The sequence below is a fragment of the Colletes gigas genome, unplaced genomic scaffold (genome assembly GCF_013123115.1).
Source record: "Colletes gigas isolate AHSC1104 unplaced genomic scaffold, ASM1312311v1 Colletes_gigas_Sc00003, whole genome shotgun sequence".
Taxonomy (NCBI): domain Eukaryota; kingdom Metazoa; phylum Arthropoda; class Insecta; order Hymenoptera; family Colletidae; genus Colletes; species Colletes gigas.
In genome coordinates this window covers 6434270-6455440 of record NW_025106632.1, presented here as the reverse complement: position 1 = coordinate 6455440, position 21171 = coordinate 6434270, and the positions used below count along the sequence as shown (strand labels likewise).

The following is a 21171-nucleotide window of genomic DNA, read 5'->3' as shown; positions in this document are numbered from 1 at the left end:
TGGTTTTCATCTTATTTTGGCCTATAGAATCTTCCATTCAAATTTTTCCCAGAAGTGGCCGAACACCCTATATGTAATAATTGCGATTTATAATAATGCATCGTTAGTTGTTACGAGCATGGGGCAGACAAATAACTGTACAAAAAATACTCGTATCTTGCAAGAATTTAAAAAATCAAAGTTTACATTGACAGGTTTTAGCAGGTAATAGTCACAAAAAAATTGACTATCATATTTATTTACACACGTAAATGTTAAGCAACTTTTGTACGAATTATGTTGCTTGTATTTTCGATAGGTCTAAAAATAATTCACTTAGACACCATATACTGTTATGTGTTCATACTGTTCGTCGATGAAGGTGTGTAATAAAGTTGATTCACTTCAGATGACAAAGGACACGATGAACATGAGTGGAAAAACGAACTATCCAATCATCGCGAATAGCCCACTCAGTTATGCAACGATGACCACAATTCAGTCGATGTGTTGTGACCGACGTAGGTTTGCTCGACGTATGAATCTATAGTCTAAACGCAGCTATCTACCGAAGCGGCGAGCAGTGTCTTATTTAATGTTTCTGCCGATAACGATCGTCAAATTACTTAAAATAATTTAATGAACCACTCAACGGCGATCGATTTTCGCAAATTATTCACGGTTGCGGGAATCGTTATCTATTTTATGCGTCGAAGATTACTTTTACCGTATACATAGGGATATATTCGTTATTTAGGTTAGGAACTAGTTATAAGTTGGTACGAATGGGGTGAAGGCGAGAAGAAAGTGGCGGTTGAGAGTTGGTCCAGATCAGAGGTTAGACTTTAAACGAGTGCGGACTTTCGATGTACTACTTAAATGTTTTTATATAATTAAAGTTTCACTGTTACATGAAAAGGTGCATCTTTTTATTTTCAAACCTCGAACACATTTTACTATCGCCCAACAATGGTGATAACTGCATGGACATGAGTAATTAGAGATCACAGATTTCAGCGTGTATTTTACATACTCGTGTACCCGCGGTTAGTAATACCATTTATGTTGTGCAATTATTTTATATGAAATAAAATACTAGAATTTTCAATTATATAATTTTTAAGTAAACAATTTGGGAAAAAATAATTTGATGCATTAATATGCGTTCTTTACATACATGTTTAATCGTTTACTAAAATACACGAGTATGTACAATTCACTAAAATATGATTCATTTTATCGAAAGAAATGTTAGCAAATCGAAAATAACTTCTTCGTTAAGCGTTTGTAAAAATTTATTTTAATATGTGAAAAAATGTAATCTTCCGTGAGAAATGTACATTTCTAGAAATATATTTTTGGTTATTTGTCGTTAAAGTGATTTGTAATTTAATTACCGATTCCAAATCCTGATCCAACCTCACCACGGTATAATTCTGACGTGTTCCAATTGGATTTAGTGAAATTTATCTTTTTCAAGAAACAGAAAATAATCGATGACGAATAAGCTTCTGAACCAGCATGTAACGATCTGTTTTATCAATTTATGTAACTATACGTGGCATAGAGTTTTCGATTATTTTAACGAAAAAGGGTGAATTAAACGTTTAACGTTAGATGTTATTTTAGAAGATTAACGTTCGTAACCTGAATCCATGCTTTGTTTTTATGAGAGTGGTTTACGTTTTACCGATCCTTGCGATAAGATTCGACGATTAAACCAATTCCCTGAAAGTACCACGTGACGGATGTTATTTAAAAATCAGCGTATGTCGGGGCTTTCGTACGTTTCGTGACAAAGAGCACACGAATTGTAAAAATTGTCGGGGAACCGACACGCGAGGATGCATTTTTAACAAGTTTCAGGCATGTACTCTTTGTTCAACCATGATTCTTCCTACGATCGTTACGTAAAAGTCGACACTGTCAACCTTTTGCGAAAGGTAGATTTAATACCGTGACGATCACGATTTAAAAATGTAAGTAAAACCGCAATTTGTTTCGCCACCGCCTAGAATGTTCCAAATTAGGTTAACCAGACATCCCATATAAAACAATTTAAACGAATGCATTTCTACATTAAAATTTTTTTTTAACAAAAGAGCAAATGCACGTAATTTCAATTTATAATATTTTAATTTTAAAAATGTTGATTTCAACTATTTAAAGAAAAATCCGTTATTATGAATACAATAAATGAAAGATAAGAAACTGAACGATCAAGTTTTAGGTTATGAGAGGTGGACTGATTTTTTAATATCGATTATTAAGATAAAAATTTTGAAAATAATAGTTTCGTATAGGGCAAAAGTATCTAATATAGCCTAGTAAAAGTTAAATTACTGTCAATTGAAATATAATTTATATTTTTGCATTTAATGTGCCTCGAGAAAGCAACGGCACCTTCTCGAATTTTTTTCTAGAAAATGGACAGGATTTCGGGGGTATGTGTAATGACCAAAAATGATTGTAATTGACCCCCGCAACCGAAAATAATTTTTCCAAAACGATCTGAAATTTTTTTTCCCGCTGAAAAATTTGTCTACGTTTCTGAATTTTTTTCTCGAAAATGCGTAGGATTTCGGGGGTATGTGTATTCACCAAAAATGGTTGTATTTGACCCCAGAACCTAGAAATAATTTTTTTAATACGATTTGAAAAATTTTTTTTCCCCAAAAAATTTCAGCACCTACCCGAATTTTTTTCTCGAAAATGCGCAGGAATTCGAGCGTATGTCTGTTCACCATAAATGATTGTAATTGACCCCCGCAACCGAAAATAATTTTTCCAGAACGATTTGAAATTTTTCTTTTTCGTCGAAAAAAGGCACCTAATTATAGTTTCGGAAAGGAATTTTTTTCTCGAAAGTGCCTAGGATTTCGGGGATATATGTAATGACCAAAAATGATTGTAATTGACCCCCACAACCAAAAATAATTTTTGTAGAACGATTTAAAATTTTTTTTTTTCGTCGAAAAATTTAGGCACCTTCTCGAATTTTTTTCTAGAAAGTGGACAGGATTTCGGGGGTATGTCTATTGACCAAAAGTGATTATAATTGAGCCCTGTAATCAAAAATAATTTTTTTTCTTGATTTTCGTCTTATTTTGGCTGTTAGAATTAAAATTTTTCCCAGGAGTGGCCGACCACCCTGTATATGCAATAGAACCTCGATACTTGGTCGTTGAACCTTGTCCGTTGCATTGTGTTGACAACTGGAAAGGTTACGTAGCAACATGCGTATCATTGTTATTCGAGGTATGTCGAGATAACGAAGGTTAAGTAATATTTGGACGGTTTTAATTGTTTCAGGGTCAGATTTTGGGAAAAATACACATCCTTGTTGGATCCTCTGTTTCTTTTAATCCGAATCCATTTGGTAATATTTTTAATACATTTTTGGTGGTATAATTAGAGGGAATTATGTTTGAAATAGTACGAATCAGTCGTAAACTTGGGTTTGGTTCGCGCGAAGAAATGAGAATTTTTCAGTTGGCGCAATATCTCAAGAATCGTCGCGCGGAACACGTGCATATGTATCGAGGTAATCGAGGAGATGCACGATTCGAGATACGAGTCCTCATAGTTGGTAGGCGAAGCCGATTGAAAGCGTGACGCTTACCGCCAGGGTGAAATGAAATATTCATTCTAGCTGGTACTACGATTACGTTGTCACGTAATACCGCGTGAAAGCCCGCTGATTACATTTACTTTGTTACCCACGAGAGATTGGTCATTGTTGTCTATCAACGACCTTAATATAACCATTATGATGTAGGTAAAACAGGATACTTCAATTTTTCCATAATCTAACGTTGCAATTTTATATCCAACACTTGGTAATAGTTGTAAACCTCCCCCACACTATTTCGAGATAAATAATAGACGTGAGCGTCACTTTTTGATTAAATGAGTTTAAACAAATTTACTCTAAAACCGTTTTGATATTATATTGACAACTTGAGCTTTTTTTGCAACTTGTATTTTGGTAGCTGTTTTCTAGTATTTGGACGTTTCGATCACTTGTTTATTTACAATATTTATTAAATTATCTCACGTTGGGAGAATAACGGATACTTAAATATGGGGTAAAACCGGATGCTCGATTCAACTTTAGAGGAGGAAGAAAATAAAGCCTGTATATTTTGTAATGGGGTACACAGGAATTCTAAATCAAAAGGGGGTTGGATTCATTGCATTGTATGTTAAGGGTGGACCCATAGGGGTTGTAATAGTGTTGATGAGGGGGATAATGTACTTATTTGTAATTTTTGTAACATGTAATATACGATTACTTTTGACACTATTAACAGTCAGTTCAAAGAATTTTAATCCTATTCGACAAAAAAAAATTAACATTACGTTAAATGATAAGTATTAAAAAATTCTAAAAAATATTAAGAAATTTAATTTTCACTTCAAGAAAATCTGCCAAAATTTTTTCTTGATATTATAATAACGAAGGATATATTATCTATTGAAAGTAATTGTAAATATCGTTTTTGTGTTGCATACGAAGTTACACTTTTATACTTTTTAATACTAATTGCACGCAACGAGCAAGGTGCCGAATAAAATTTTCATGGTGTTTAGTATTTCAAGTAATTACATTCTGTATACAGAGGAGCTTGATGAAACGCGCCGGGGGCACAAGGAGGGTCGATTTATCTATTGTGAAATAATTGAACGAGTCGAAACGTTAGGAGGGGTAGATTTTAATCGTCCGACTTATCCTAAAAATAGTCTTTCTGGCTTCTTATTACTTTTTATTTACTTGATTTTGTTTCTCTGCGATTTCATAACGTTAAACGATCTATTATATATCTGAAATAATTTTTCCAAAACGATTTGAAATTTTTTTTTTCCGTCGAAAAATTTCACACCTTCTCGAATTTTTTTCTCGAAAACGCGTAGAATTTCGTGGGTATATCTATTCACCAAAAATGATTGTAATTGACCCCCACAACCGAAAATAATTTTTTCAGAATGATTAGAAGCTTTTCAATTTCGCCGAAAAATTTCACACATTATCGAATTTTTTTCTCGAAAACGCGTAGAATTTCGAGGGTATGTCTGTTGACCAAAAATGATTATAATTGATCCCCGCAAACGAAAATAATTTTTTTAAACTGATTTGAAACTTTTCAATTTCGAGGAAAAATTTGTTCACCTACTCGAATTTTTTTCTCGAAAACGCGTAGAATTTCGAGGGAATGTCTATAGACTAAAAATGATTGTAATTGACCCCCGCAACCGAAAATAATTTTTTTAGAATGATTAGAAACTTTTAAATTTCGCCTGAAAAATAAATTAAATTTTTTAGCGTTTTAAATATTAGCGTTTGGACTGAAGATTCTGAGAATTGTTATTGCTTTTACCGATGAGTTCACTAGCCAGGTCTGGGACAGAAACAAATCACGCTTACCATATCTCTGTCTAGCAAGCTGCACTCATCTAATCGCATCACGTACAGGCGGTATAATAACTGAACGAGCAGCTAAGATCCGTGGCCGTGGATCGTGTACCTTGAATTTTCGCAATCATTCCCCCTTTCCTTGTCCTCGCCCTCGGCTTCTACACCCGAGATCTATCTTTCGGGCCATTTATCCACGACAGTACGTGATAACGTACAGGAAAAAGGAACAGAAACGAAAACAGTCTGTCTAGGATTTGTTGCGTCTCTTCGATGCCTACGTGTGAGTACTTTTTCTTCCGGCGATGGAACGAACGTTATTTATCTCTCGTTTCTGGCTGAACGACGTACAATGTGTCGCGTATAAAAATCATAAATCCTAAACCAATCAATTTTCGACCAAAGAACTCGTATACTCTTCTGAAGATAATACAATAATACATCAATGAATGTATCGAAAAGTAGACATTTCCAATAAAAATAATTGAACTGACCTTGACTTTTATTGAATAAAAAATCTTTCGTTAATTTTCATTATTGCAATTTTCATCGACCGAGTATCGACTAACTTTTATTCAAAAAGGTTTTTTCAACAATTAACATTCACATATTTTCTCTATTTTTTAAAAATAAAACATAATATATAGAGTGTTAGGCTACTTTTGGGAAAAATTTTAATGGCAGATTCCAGAGGCCAAAATAGAACGAAAATCAAGAATACCAATTTGTCGATCGAGGCTTCGTTAAAAAGTTATTAACGTTTGAAGTTTCACTATCGTGCGCACGCAGCTGTTCGCGGATTGCCGTTCCACAGACGCGACTTTAAACGTTAATAACTTTTTAACGAAGCCTCAATAAACAAATTGGAATTCTTGATTTTCGTCTTATTTTGCCTTCTAGAATCTCCTATTAAAATTTTTCCCAGTAACACGTTTAACCATTATTTTTATACCTCGAGGCAACCAAAATTCTTTTCCACTGCTACAAACACTCTACATTCTAAGTTCTGAACCCATTTGAATCATCCCCTACTCAGTAATATTGTTCTCTGTGGCAAAAATTTAATAAGCCCCATTTTCGTTTCAAATATATCGACAAAATCAATTTCATAAATATAAATATATTTTTTGATATTATATTGATCGTAAAGAATTATTTTTAAAATTTGTCCAAGGAGGTACTTAAAATTCGTAGTCAAGTTGGGGTACCTAATGAAAGCACGGGGGACGATAAATGTGTAAATGTCTCGGTAAAGAAATAAATAAACAAGCATGTAAGGGGTGGAAAAAAATAGGGAGGGAGGATCTCCACTTGCGGATGAGTTCCGCGTTCTCCCATTTGTAACTCCGTTCATCCGGCAAAGTAGGTAGAAATCCTTTCCCGCCCCCATCATCGGAACCCACCCTCGCTTATCTATCCCTGCCGCGGTAGCTATCTCCTGGTCCACCCTCCCCCTCGAATCTCTGTGCACGGTTCCAGGTTGGCGAGGACCTCCGCACGGGTCAGCCGGTTGGTAGCATCGACATCGCCAGACCGAAAACCCGACACGCTCGTCTGCCCCTGTACCAGCCTCTGCCCATCCTCGCGTTATGGCTCGCTCAATTGTTTCAGCCCCGTTGATCCAATAAAGGATTACGGAGAAACAATCGTAGCGTGCGCCAACATCCCCTCGCTTTTCTGCCACTAGCGCTCCCCACCCCCCCTGCCCCCACCACACCGCCGTCGTTCCGTATACTCGTTCCTGTACACGATGGATTTTACCTAAACGGCAAAAGTTTCCACCGATATGGATATCTACACGACTCGACACGATCAACGCCGTCCGTTTTCTCTGCATTCAGCGATACGTTATCCTGCGTATGCAAAAAGGATACACCGATCAACGCCAATCCTCTAAATCAACGATTCGAATGCGTTACAATAAAAAAAGAATTAGACCACTTGTGTTAATTGGTCGCAATATCTTGAAAAGGACGAGTTTTGTTACTTGAGAAATTATTAGGTTCTCTAAACGATAGGAAACTTGTGTTTATAATAATTTGTATCGTTCAAAAAAATGTTAAATCCAGTCGTTACAAATTATATTAAGAAAACGTCCTCGTGCTTGTCACTGTTGTATTCGTTCAGTATGCACAAAAATATAATAATGAACGTATAAGGGAGAAGAGAAATACATAAATCAATTTTTGAAAGACATACGATGTTTCAATTAATGTTAGTGTGAAGTGAAAAGTTATGAACAATAAGATGATCGACACAAGCGCGCTCTATGAGTCGATGCCTGCACTTTAGTTAAATTATAGGTTAGTTGGTTCTGAACGACGACACCGGAGAGTGCAAGCGTCGCGTAGTTAATAATATACGGCTATCTTTTATCTATTGTTCACGTTCTTCATTCGTATATCTTTATATATTCAATAAACTAATATTTTAAAGTTAAGTACTGCGTATTGCTGTCAATGCTGTCCTTTATAGTAAAACACATGTTAATTTGCATTTCACACGCAATTCCATCGTTCTATAGAATGTACAGAAGCAGATTAAGTAATAGGGATTAAATATCATATACATGTATATACTAGAATATTCTATATAATAGAATAAGTTGTAAACAGTGGTGGATATAAGAGAGAAGCTATAATTCCCCTTTATTAAAACCATACATCTGAATTTTAATCGTTTCAAGTGATTTCATTATTCTTTATTAAATGCTGAACAATTATCAAAATTTTCCTAATTTTTGGAGATGGAATTCTGGAAACCTCGAAATCTTTACTTTTATCGCGATAAACATTTCCAAGATATATTAAACATAAGCTAGACAGTGATCTTATAAAGACGATAATCAAATTTTTATTAACACCAAATGGGAATATAAATAAATTGTAAAATTAGCAAGAAAACTGTTACCTTTTATTTCGTTAACTAAATAATTGTAGTTGAAAAACAGGATTTTATATAAATAAAATCAGCTTTGTACAAAATATCAAATAGAGGTTATGATTTTGAGGTTAGATTCTAACAGCAGTTTGCTTCTGACTTTTTGTTGTATCTTGTACATGTTTATACTTTTGTATCTCTTCTAATAATTATTATATTCATATGCTGAATCCAACTGTTAAGTAATGCTATCTGTCGAGAAAACATTCTAATTTATACTGTAATGTGAATCACGTATCACAAGTAATTATACTTTTACAGTTTCACAAAAAGCAATTATAAAAATAAACAAATAAATAAGATTTGTATGTAATCCTGTATGTGATTTACAATAATATTTTTTGTACGAAAAAGAATTTAAAATTTAATTGTCCATTATGGTGTTTTAGTAAAATGGTAGTCTCGCGTCTGGGATTATGGAAAAAAAAAATATCTAATAGATGCATCGGTGGAAGTTTAGCAAGCATATTCCTGTGCACAGGAGAGTTGAAATAATGGGATGTAAACGCGATATGTACAAGTTCGGATCAGGGATGCGAGCCACTCATCGAGTGCAAAGTTAGTACGCAATCGTGTTAGTCGAATCGTTTCCAGTCGGCCGATCTTGACCAAATTCATACAGTGTTGCGGAATTATACGGGGGAAATTGATTATGCTATCTATAATGTCAGCTTTGTTCGAGAGCGCTCTGTTCGTTCGATTTTGGGAGCTGGATTTACCGGATCCACGTTACTTCTGTTTCACCGACAATGAGAAATTTTTCAATTCAATCCTCCCTACGTAGGCTATCTGTCCCAGTAATCGTACGATTTTAAGGAACAGTGAAATTTTCTAACCCTCAATCTACAATTGAAACAATCGTTTCCGCTTTTTTCTGTCATTTTTGCGACATCTTATTTCTATATTTAATTGGTGCAAATAAAAATTAATATTTTGAAAAAAAAAAAAAAAAACGAACTTACCTAGAAAATACCAATATATCTTAGTAATCTGACACCTGAAATTCACGTGGAACTTAATGATTGGTCGCAGTGATATTAAGGGATATTTAATTAAAAATTTTTATAGTTTTTAAAATTTTTAATTGCTCTGAAAATAATATTCCGTGAAAATTCCCATTCTTCCATCGATTTAAAACCGATTGTAATCTCCTGTTATGCAAATTAAGATTTTACGAGTATCTTTGGATAATTTATTTTAAAATAAATTAAAAAGATTTCTGTAAAAAAATTCACAATGGATGGAATATATTAACGGAGATTATTCGTATAGAGGGTATTCGGCCACCCCTGGGAAAAATTTTAATGGGAGATTCTAGAGGCCAAAATAAAACAAAAATCAAGTATACCAATTTGTTGATGGAGGCTTCGTTAAAAAGTTATTAACAATTAAATTCAAAAATTTCAAATCGTGCTGGAAAAATTATTTTCGGTTGCGGGGGTCAATTACGATCATTTTTGGTGAATAGACATACTTACGAAATCCTACCCATTTTCTAGAAAAAAATTCGAGAAAGTGTGAAATTTTTCGACAAAATTAAAAAATTTCAAATCGTTCTGAAAAAATTATGTTTGGTTGCGGCGGTCAATTATAATCATTTTTGGTGAATAAACATACCTCCGAAATCTTGCGCATTTTCGAGAAAAAAATTCAGTACGAGCGGAACTTTAAACGTTAATAACTTTTTAACGAAGCCTCAGTCAAGAAATTGGTATTCTTGATTTTCGTCTTATTTTGGCTTCTAGAATCCCTCATTAAAATTTTTCCCAGGTGTGGCCGAACACTATAGGAATCGAGGAGTCTATCGAGCGCTAGTGAGAGCGCGAGCCCTCTGGTGGTGACCATGGGAAACGACACCATAGATTTGTTTCTATCTCGTAAAGCTTGAAAGGGGATGTCTACATCAATCGAAACATCTTAATATTAGTTTCTTAAAATTAAAATAGAAAGATAAAATTATTTGAAATTTTGCACAATAACTTGTAAATTGTTACCATCGTGTATCCCAATACTAAATTTTTTTTAAGATCAATTTAATTACTAGCCAAATAAATCATTCAAAAAAAAGTTTGTAATTACCTGAATTTTTAAATTATATTATTTAAAAAACAAATCGTCTTTTTTTAATTAGTTTGAAAAGCTCTGGTAGATAGTATTTTTACAATTTAATTTGCAATTAAATATCTCATGTTATCACGCATTAAATTGTAAAAATATTACCTACTGGAGCCATTCAAACTAATGAAAACGCAATAATTTCTTTTCGAAAAGACGATTTGTTCTTTAAATAATATAATTTAAAAATTATGATTAAATAGGACACATTAAAAAGTTCTGTTTCGAGGCTAATTTATTTGTCTAAATCTGTATGTTTTATTAATTTCGACAGTCGAAGCACTCGACACGAACCGTCGCGCGTGAATGTGAATTACGCGAGTATAGTGCATCGTTTAACGTGGCGGAACATTATTTGTAGTTTCCCAATTTCCCGTGCGAGTTGTGAAATAATTTTTCGCTAAACCCCCTTATTCAGATAGCTGGACTGTGAACACAGTAGCGGGGTTAACGAGTTTCATCCCCGATGCACCAAAATTTCGACGCCTTTTCATCGTCGGCCCGGACAAACCTCCATTTATTTATCGAGGGTGATCAATGCAGTGATTGCCGTTTTCACATATCGGTCGCCATTTCAAATTGATCGGAGCCTAGTGAAATGTAAAATTAGGAAGAATCGTTCCAACTCTACGGCCGAAACTTTTTCAAATTATGAACTATATTTGTATTTAATAATAATTCGACTAAAAACGTTCGATTATTCGATAACGACCAATTACACGAAAAAAGGATTACCCAAAGTGTACACTCGAAACTGAATATTCATGAAAAGCGAAAAATTGATAAAAATTCTATAATACTGTACGACGAATATTTAATACAATACAATTAATGGTTAAATATAATCCTACTGAAAAGGGAGAACAACGCCAAAATATATTTATAGTTTGGAAAGAATTAAATTTTTCTTGTACCTTCTTTATAATTTATGAAATTGAATCAATTAAAATGAGGTTAAAGTCTAATCACAAATTCAATTAGATTATTATTGGTTAAATGAAAATAATTTCACATCGTTACAATTTTTTTTTCTCGTTTATTTTAACAAATTATTATTTACCTGGATTTCGAATTATAAAAGTAGTAGAATGTTTCCAGTTTCAAACGATTACATGACCCCAACGATACTCCTAATTTGATCCTATTCGGAACCAAACTGAACATTAATCATAAGTATATGTATACTGTGGCTCTCGAAATTGATCGAGTACTTTTCGTCATTTTACATTTTTGGATATGTATTTGATATATACCTTTAACTTTTATACTGACACAAAAATTATAAAACATATTGGATAACACTAAAACAATAATTAAACAATAAAAAACGACGCATGTACTTTTTAGGTTATGTTTAACATTGCACGAATCGTTGCATACACGGTACTACTCTTCAACTGCTATAATCAAACAAAAGATGGCGTGCATGTTCGCCAACATGGAAATGAGAAACATTTCCAACACTTTCCATAAATAGTTTGCGTCATTCAAGGCTAATTTCGTTCCATTTCTCTGATAAAATATTTAAATTTCATATTACGACAAAAAATGCCATTACTAGGTTATCATTGATCTATAATCGTTGAAAATGGATGACACTCTATTTACGCGGGAAGCTTGAAAATTGTAAAGCGAAAGGAGGATTAAAAACGTAGTATAATCACTCTTTTTAATATGAACATAATAGTCTAAATAATAATTCAACCGTAGGACACAAATAAATCCTTTTATTTTCTTCTTCATCGCTGAACGTAATTTTTAAACCTGAGAGTGCATTATATATTGATCGTCGCTCGTTAGAAAATAGAATCGCGTTAAGCAGAAGTATAAATATGCAAGAAACCGTTCCTAAAAAGAATCCTTCTCAAGAAGTAAGTACGCAAACGATTAAGAAATCCTTTACAGAATTACACAACTTAAATATAAATCTCTTTGCCACGCATCTTTCGTGCTCGGTCGCGTGTAATTGGCGCGAGTCTTAAAACTTTTCGTTTCGTTTAATGAAAGTTTTTTTTAAAATTAATTAATATAGAAAAATTTTAAATTAATCGTAGCTCGTCTATGGCTGCTGTAAACTACTTTTAACGATGGCAAAAAGACAGAGATCCAGTGAAAATATTTTCAAAGTGGCGAAAAAGAGGGGGAGAAAGAGAGAGAGGTAGTGGATGGGAGAAAATAACGGATGGAAGATGGGTTGAATTCGAGGGTGCTGGGCGGAGCTGGTCTGGGCTGACGATTATAATTAAATCAACAGTCACCGCCCACGACTTCCATAGCGGACCTTCATTTCGTTCAGCGATGATATTTCTCCTCGGGCTACTCGCACAAATCGAATTAAACGAAGAACAAATATCATTCGTTTTAACAAAACGACGCGTACAATTGTATCGTGCATATCCCCCTACGCTGAATCATTTTTAACGCGGTTATAGTTTGCCCAGAGAAATCTAAATATAGTTTTCAACGATTTAAATAAAATAAAAATTCCAATTTATTTCTATCCTTGGGTTGAACTGTTAAATTGATTATTACGTTGGAGACGTACTCTATTGACGACAATTATGATTCGAACACAACTTCGATGGCGTTGATGAGAAAAAGAAAAACAAAACAAGCGTTGATACAAAATTTGATATTTGAAGTTACATCGATTTTATATTCATGAACAAAGAAGCAAATTTGAATGAGCAATCGCTGATGAAAATTTTATATTTCGCCAGGACATCGCGAACGTGTACACATTGAAACATATACAAGATTACTCGATAGAAAAATAACTATTTTATAGCGATTAGCAAGATCTCCTAATTTCAACATAATTTAAAATTATTGCATGCAATAGGCAGAAACGTTTTTCTCAACTTTTTGCCGTAATAGAGTGTGCTACATAATAAAAATCGATAACAATTAAAAATGTTACGTTTGAACGTTGATAAAATTGAATTTATAGGTTATGCTATATGTATACAGGATGTTCGGTCATCCCTGGGAAAAATTTTAATGGGAGATTCTAGAGGACAAAATAAGACGAAAATCAAGAATAACAATTCGTTGATCGAGGCTTCGTTAAAAAGTTATTAACGTTTAAAGTCGCATCTGTGGAACGGCAATCTACGAACAGCTGCGTGCGCACGATAGTGGAACTTCAAACGTTAATAACTTTTCAACGAAGCCTCAATCAACAAATTGTTATTCTTGATTTTCGTCTTATTTTGGCCTCTAGACTCTCGTATATTTTTTACAGATTTTTAATAAAAAAAGAGAAAGTTATCTTACGAATAAACTTCCAACACAACTTTCGGGGCATACAATGTAAAAATTAGAGAAAAAAAAATATGTGCAAACAAAAAAAAAAGTAGAAAACATGAGTTTTTACTAAAAATCATCTGTGCCTTGTGTCCACACAAAGTTAATGACATTTTAAGCGATGTGAATTGATATATCGTTTGAGAATGAAAGGTTCGATTCTAGGAAAATGTTACCGGGTTAGCTTTTGTAAAAGAAGCCCTTGTATAGAGGTTGCAACATACACTTGCCGATACATTAGTCAATTTAATTACAGAGTCCCAAAGGGTTCCACGGATATAAGGTCAGATGTTGGCATTTCGTTCGTTGCAGGGGAGAAACTTCAACGGTGCTCACCAGTTCTTAAAAATGCCAACCAGATTTCCTTAACTAATGATCGCGAGGGGTGAAATATAAAAAGAAAATGTCACGCTTTTCTCGAGTTCTTTGAAAGGAAATGCGACTGGTCGTAAATTAATTCGACTCTTAACTCGATTCACCTTGGACATCCGAAGTTACGGCTGTGTCTCACTGTTTCTCTATTAATTACGACTCAATTTGCCTTCGTTAATTTAAAATTGGTTTGCTGTAATTCGGAATTGTTTTGTTAATCTTAATCAGCGTACCCTACCAATCAAAACCTCTGAAATATTTGCTTAATTAAGGCATTACGACAGTGTGACGCACAGCGGGGCTAAACGTGAATTTAACTAATCGAAATCCATAATAGTTCTCACAGAGTGGCGTAAAAATGGCTGTAAAAATTTTACAAAATTTTTTTGGAGAATGAAGTAATATAACGACTTCAAAAAGGTTAATATAGGAAGCTGTCTTTAGTGGCTAGGATTTTTTATTAATTGGATTTGTGACGAGGTAGTTGTACTTTATTAACTATAACACTTTTGACACTGTGTATATGAAGAGTGCTGGATTGAGATGTAAACACGGTTGAGATTACACAGAAATAACCGAGATTGAGAACGAGATGTGACCGGTTAGTACGCGTGAAACTCAAACATGTAACACTTAATATAATTGTGAAGGATGAAGAATGAGTACCTTTAAAACAATTTGACAATATCACATTCTTCGAGAAGCGTGGATGTGAACGAAAATATAATATAGCGAGTTCACTACGGTCAATTTATTGCCAACGGAAACGCGTGTAGACACTCGCGGTTAGAATGAGACTGGCAAGATGGCCGCGAACTTGGCCACCGCGAGGCATCGATCGACAGGCCCACGATCGATGCGCGCGCCTGTCAATCATGAGCAGATGCCCAATTTCGGTGTTGAGCGCATCTTTCTTTGAGCTGTGAGTGCGACAGTCAGCTCTCCAGCGCATGTGCAAACCGTGCATGGACATTGTTCATCGCAACAAGAAGATAAACAAAAAAATGAATATTATTTCATGCTAGACAAAAATGAATGACGTAAAATGTTCTTGGAATTTTTACATGGAACCAAAAAACGTCTCGACACTCCATAGTAAATAATGAAACAACTTTCGTTCGAAACATTTTCTTCTACTTAAAGAAATTAACGAGTTATCCGGATGTTTTGCAAATTACAGGTAATCGAATAAACTAGAAGGTTTCTAGAATCGTGAATGAATGGAGAGCCGGTTAAAAAATTTTCCCACGAGGCAGGCGGAAGAGCATTGGATCACGTAGCAAAGAAACCGATAAAAGAAATAACGTGCCCCTTCGAAAATCTAATGGCTCTCTAGACGATCGAAGCGCAATTAAAAGTTGCGGTCGAAACTAACTAAACCAGCCAAAGTTTGATTTAAACGTTCCGGATCCCCCTCTTACTTCTTTACGTGACGGCGTTTAATTGCATTTAAATGGATGGCGGAAGAGGTCTGCAAGTGTCTTCGTGCTCCTCTAACGGAAACTCGACGCAAAGAGAACTGACGTGAGCTAGATGTTCGTTAATCACGATCGACCAAAAGATCTTAATTGACCAGACGAACATTGCGAAACGATAATCGCTCGGTCCTTATTTCGTAGCGTTCAAATACATCAAACGTTCCCGCTTTACTTTTATCCTCATTACTTCCTGAATAGAGAAACTTTTCAGATGGCTCTGTGAATGCATCGTGGATTCTTCGGAATTTAAGTTTCGACGCAAAAGTCATGCTTCCCATATACGTACATTTTTTTTATTAAACTCATCGGAGGTGAATTACTTCATAACGGAGACAAAATCTAGCTTGTGGAGATGTAGTTATCATTCAGATGATAATTTATTTATTATATTTAATAAATCGCTTTTAATTATAATTGTATTATTATATACTTTTAAAAGTAGAAATCCCCACGCTCAGACACACCTTATTGTGATAGCAATAATAATATAACATTTTTAATTTAAAAGATTTTGGCCACCATGTTATTAATATTGAAATAAAATAATTTATAACGACAAATGTGGGTTTCTACTTTTAAAAAACATTTATAACGAGTATTTCCGTGATGTCAAATGGCGCAGTTCTGGTAGTTGCCATCAGAGGGCCACGCTCTTGTCTCTCTCGCAAGCGCTCGACTAACTAAAGCAGGACCTGCTAGGATGCTTCACTATCTAAATTTTAAACGAAATTTAAAAAGCAGTCATCATTTTTACCGGTCGTGGCAGGGTTTAATGTTAAAAGAGTCCCTAAAATAGAATCGAGTTGCAATAACATAGATCCACCGACACGAATGTTTCACGTTTAAAATACAAATTCATGACAGCAATTTACTCTCCTGTTTCAACGATCAAAGAAGTACAATTAGCGATAATTATCTATAAGAGGTAAATGAGAGATTGAGAAAGAGAGAGAAAGAAAGAGAAAAGAAGGGTGGTAAGGGTGTAGGGATAAGCCATCCGGATTGCCAGACAGCTTTTCAATTCCCCCTTGTTGGTGAACGTGTCGAGTGGGGCAGATCCGTACTTTGTGAAGAGACTCACCAAAATCTCTTTCCCCCTCTCTCTCTATCCCCAGTCTTTCACTTCGCGTCTCTCATCTCGACGACATCGAGTGTGTAGGTACTCATCGTCGAGATATCTGTCACAAAGGTACACACAGACACGGGGAACTGGAAACCCGGTTACTGCACCGCGCGATACAGAGTTGTGTACGGGGCACAAGTGTATTGCGGTAACTAAGTAATCCCCGAACGTTATTTGCAGTTATTTCTCGCTTCGACGGATCGCTACGCCCTCGAACGGAACCTGGGGACCAATATTTCCGTTTTCACGACATCCATCCACGCCCTCTACCTGTCTACGCGTGTGCCAATTCCTTTTCGATGTTCAGCCAAATCGGCTCGCCATCGATGCGTCCTGTAAACTGATATTTGTCAAAAGGTAAAACGCTCGCGAAAGATGCCGCGACGTTGCGCTGAAAACGAATAGAATGCTCAATGGCTTTCAGAGAATTTCCATGGTTCCCCAGGAAGGGGAATACCCCGACGCGTTTCAAGATCTATCCGAATATCGACCGCATAGTAAAATATAAGGAATAACAATTTTTCATTTTTTCTTTTCGAGATAATCAAGTTAAACAAAACCGAAAATTACAAAAAATTAAATTCCTCATATTTTTCTTACTCCTTCATAAGGAATCACCTATATACTTAAAGTTACGGCTTGAACTTCAAGCTACTGTTCGTGAAAATTCAATATCTTTTTTGTACATCACAAATTAAACAGGATAGAAAATACAGAGAAAAAGTTTTGGAGATGCAATACGTGAATACATCAGAAATTATATACCATGTAATTGAGATTTTTGGTATCGATAATGATTCTTAAAATAGACATCGTTTCGAGATTAGCGTGTTCGTTTCTCGTGCAGTGGAGACGAAATTCGACACCAACGGATATTTATACACAACGATATCCTTGAGCTCGGAGTCGTCTTTTTTGCCGACGGCCGTAAGTCGACACCGAAGAAGAGGACAGTGAGTGAGAATGAACGAGACAAACAGCATTATCTTTTGTGCAAATCGCGCTTCACTGTCTCCAAGGGGAATCCTACCAGTTATTTGAGAAATTAGAAACAGTCGGCTTACGAATCACGTCTGGGGGTACATTTTAAGTATCATTACTCTATATTCAAATCTCTTTATCCTCGACATTTTTACAAATTGATTTTGTACACGTAATTTTTAAAATCGTACACTTTAATAAAATGAAATTTTTAAATTCTACTTTTTCAATTTCTTTAATGTGTCGGACTTTTGAGCTGAAAGGACGTGATAAATAATGAAGCTTTTTTTAGTTATTACGTAACTATAGTACCACTGTCGATAATTGCATTAGGTTTCAAGTCACGAGTACAATTGAATTCCATATTTAATTGAGTCAAGTCGAGTCAAGTTAAATTAAATTCGATATATTTGTTTTGTATACGAATACATTGCCGCTGAATTGGCGAGAAGAATCGTGAATATAATATCCCCGGGCAATTAAACGTGCGACTAAACATGGAACATATAAGTATGAAATGACCATTGGCCGACCGGATCTAGCGATAAAAGGCGGGAACCGATTAAACTAAATTGCAAATTAGTATGGAACTCGATCGAGGGAATAATAATTAATATCTGATGCACTCAATATGCTTTTCATTCCCAGCTGCAACGATAGGAGGTCGGCCGCGCGTGACGCGGACCGTACGTCAAAACAACACTGTGGTCGTTCGTTTAATTATATCGCTGGCATAAGTGTATCCACACTGTGAGTATATTACGTTCAGTCGATCGCGCGGGCCTGTTAGTTCGTATGGTTACGGGAGTATTTACTGACACAATAATTATCGCAATTGACGGGGGCAGCCGCACGAGCAGTCAGACCGCAGAGCAAATTCTAGGGACGTCGAGTAGTGTTACGTGGCAGGAACTCTCTCACCCTCCCGTGCCTTTTGCTCCCCCTCGATGCTTATTTCTTGCCTCTAGGTTTCTATGACGATTCACCTGCACCGCGGTATCAGCGCCAACGACCATCCTCCAACGATCATTAATATTGGCCCGTACTTAAAATACCTCAAAAGGGTCCAAACTTTGCCCTTTCAACGGGTATCATCAAAGATACTTCGTCGAGAGGGTGTCGAGCAGCGATACAATCCTTTGGAAGAATTTCGGTAACTGTGAGAAAACAGTTATAATATCAGTTACGAAGAATGAAATTGATCGTGTAAAGTTAGGAAAAATAATGGTTTTTTGCTTACATCAGTTTTGGTTCCAGCCCTCATAACTGATATTATTTTGGTTCGGCCACCCCTGGGAAAAATTTTAATGGGAGATTCTAGAGGCCAAAATAAGACGAAAATCAAGAATAACAATTTGTTGATCGAGGCTTCGTTGAAAAGTTATTAACATTTGAAGTTTGACTATCATGCGCGCGCAGCTGTTCGCGATTGCCGTTCTACAGACGACACTTTAAACGTTAATAACTTTTTAACGATGCCTCTATCAACAAATTGGTATTCTTGATTTTCGTCTTATTTTGGCCTCTAGAATCTCCTATTAAAATTTTTCCCAGGAATGACCGAACACGTTGTATATTACTTATTTTAATGTAATCTTAATTGACGAGCAAATTTGTGTCGCAAAAGATTGCATTTTAAATGTATATCCAAGAATGAAAATGCTTAATACGTTGACTGCCATACTTGTTTTTCACTTATGAATTAATCTCAAAAGCAACATTTTATAGCATTTTTAAAATACTAATATTATTTAAAAATTGATAAATATTAGGGATAATTCGTTACAATTATTTAAAATAAAGAATTTTCTCGTTTGAATTTAACTCGCGGTTGATAATGATCGCATATAATTGACAACTTCAGATTTACCTGTTTGGCGGTCTATTTAAAAGTTTAAAGTTTTTTTTTCATTTTTTTGCACCGTATCAACTTATGGATCGACCCAATATTAATTATGTAATTGCAGAAAGGAAGGGTGTAGGCTGTGTATGTACACATAATATATCAACGATATATAAATAATATTCTAGAAAAAGAACGTCCGATTACAGTGGATTGATGGGTACAATTCAGTTAATTCGATTAACCCAGAGCGAAATTGTTTGTTCGGTATCAAGTAACCCAATGTTATCTCATTGGCCGTTTACAGAGAGGGAGAGCGTTCACGGGTGGAGCTTCTTCTCTTTCAACATAAATATACTCCATTATTAAACGATTAGAACATATAGTTTTATTCACTACTCAATGATTAAAGATCGTGGCTGACATTGCGCTCTAATGTATTACTTTCTAAAAGGCGATAGAACGTTAATCGGGAAAATGTAATACACTTTATGACAACTATGCGTTAATATTTAAAAAATGATCTGAATAGTGGGTAGCGTATAAAAAAACCCACATATAACAATTTATTCGATCGGATATTTAAATATTTATTTGTTTATGTGGTGAAAGAAAACATGGTAAATAGAATTAAAAGTATTAAAGTTTCAGTTAAACATAAATTTTTGGGTAGATATTTCAGTAAGCAAATTGTAGGTTAATGCAAACAAGTACATATGTAGTTCTACCAGTTCAAACTTTATTACTGCTTTATATTTAGCTTTTTATCAATTATTGAAACAAATTTCAGCAAGATAAATTTTGTTAAAATTTGGTACAGTTAAACTTTGATTTTTCATTTTTTTTTTTGTTGAAATAAAAATTTGATTTTTCAATTTTGTCAAAATTTGGAAAAATTCATATGTGTATATGTATATTGATAATAAGAAATGTATTAATCTTCCACACACTGACTGAAACAATTTTCTTTTATAAATGATGAGAGTAGGAATACTTATGAGGCGGACTGTACCTACTTCCAACGTATCTCGCTTTTAAAATCTACGTTGCGTGCGAACGGACCACGTGCAGAAGTACCTTTTTGAATTAGAACGTGATTGTTGCGAATTACCGATCGCGTGTTTACCTAGACAACGAGGACACCCGACACAATTTTCGAATAGTTTCTTCGCGGAGTGTCAAGTGTTTGCAGACCCATTGGCATTGATAGGTTAACGTCGAAGCCTTTCGCGACGAAGTTGCGCCGAAGGGGCGGCAACAATGGTCGCGTGGCCGTCGTCGAGAAACATTACACTGTCACGCTCCTAAACTTCCCGCCATCGATCAGAAACATCGGGCTAATGGGACATGGATTAATTAATAAAACGCTTCAACGTACGTCGTGAATTGCTCCCCCATGATTTTTATATAACTTTGCAGGTTTATAGAACAGTTCAAAATAAAAAATTAATACATACGTATCTTTCAATGGCGGTGACAAAGTTGAATTACGACCGCTACAAAAATACGTATCCTTTATTTTTTGCCGTTCTAAAACACCAAATTTCATGAAAATCAAAAGGGGGGGATGTTTCTTTCAGATGATTCTAAATTTTGAGTTTTCATATTTTGAAACAGAGCA

At 35.0% G+C, this 21171-nt stretch overlaps 1 protein-coding gene across 1 annotated transcript in view; it reads right to left on the bottom strand.

Annotated features, from left to right (window-relative positions):
- The window catches only part of LOC122404680 (SKI family transcriptional corepressor 2), a 48891-nt gene that overhangs the window by 5755 nt on the left and 21965 nt on the right, over positions 1–21171 (bottom strand). The window lies entirely within an intron of this gene.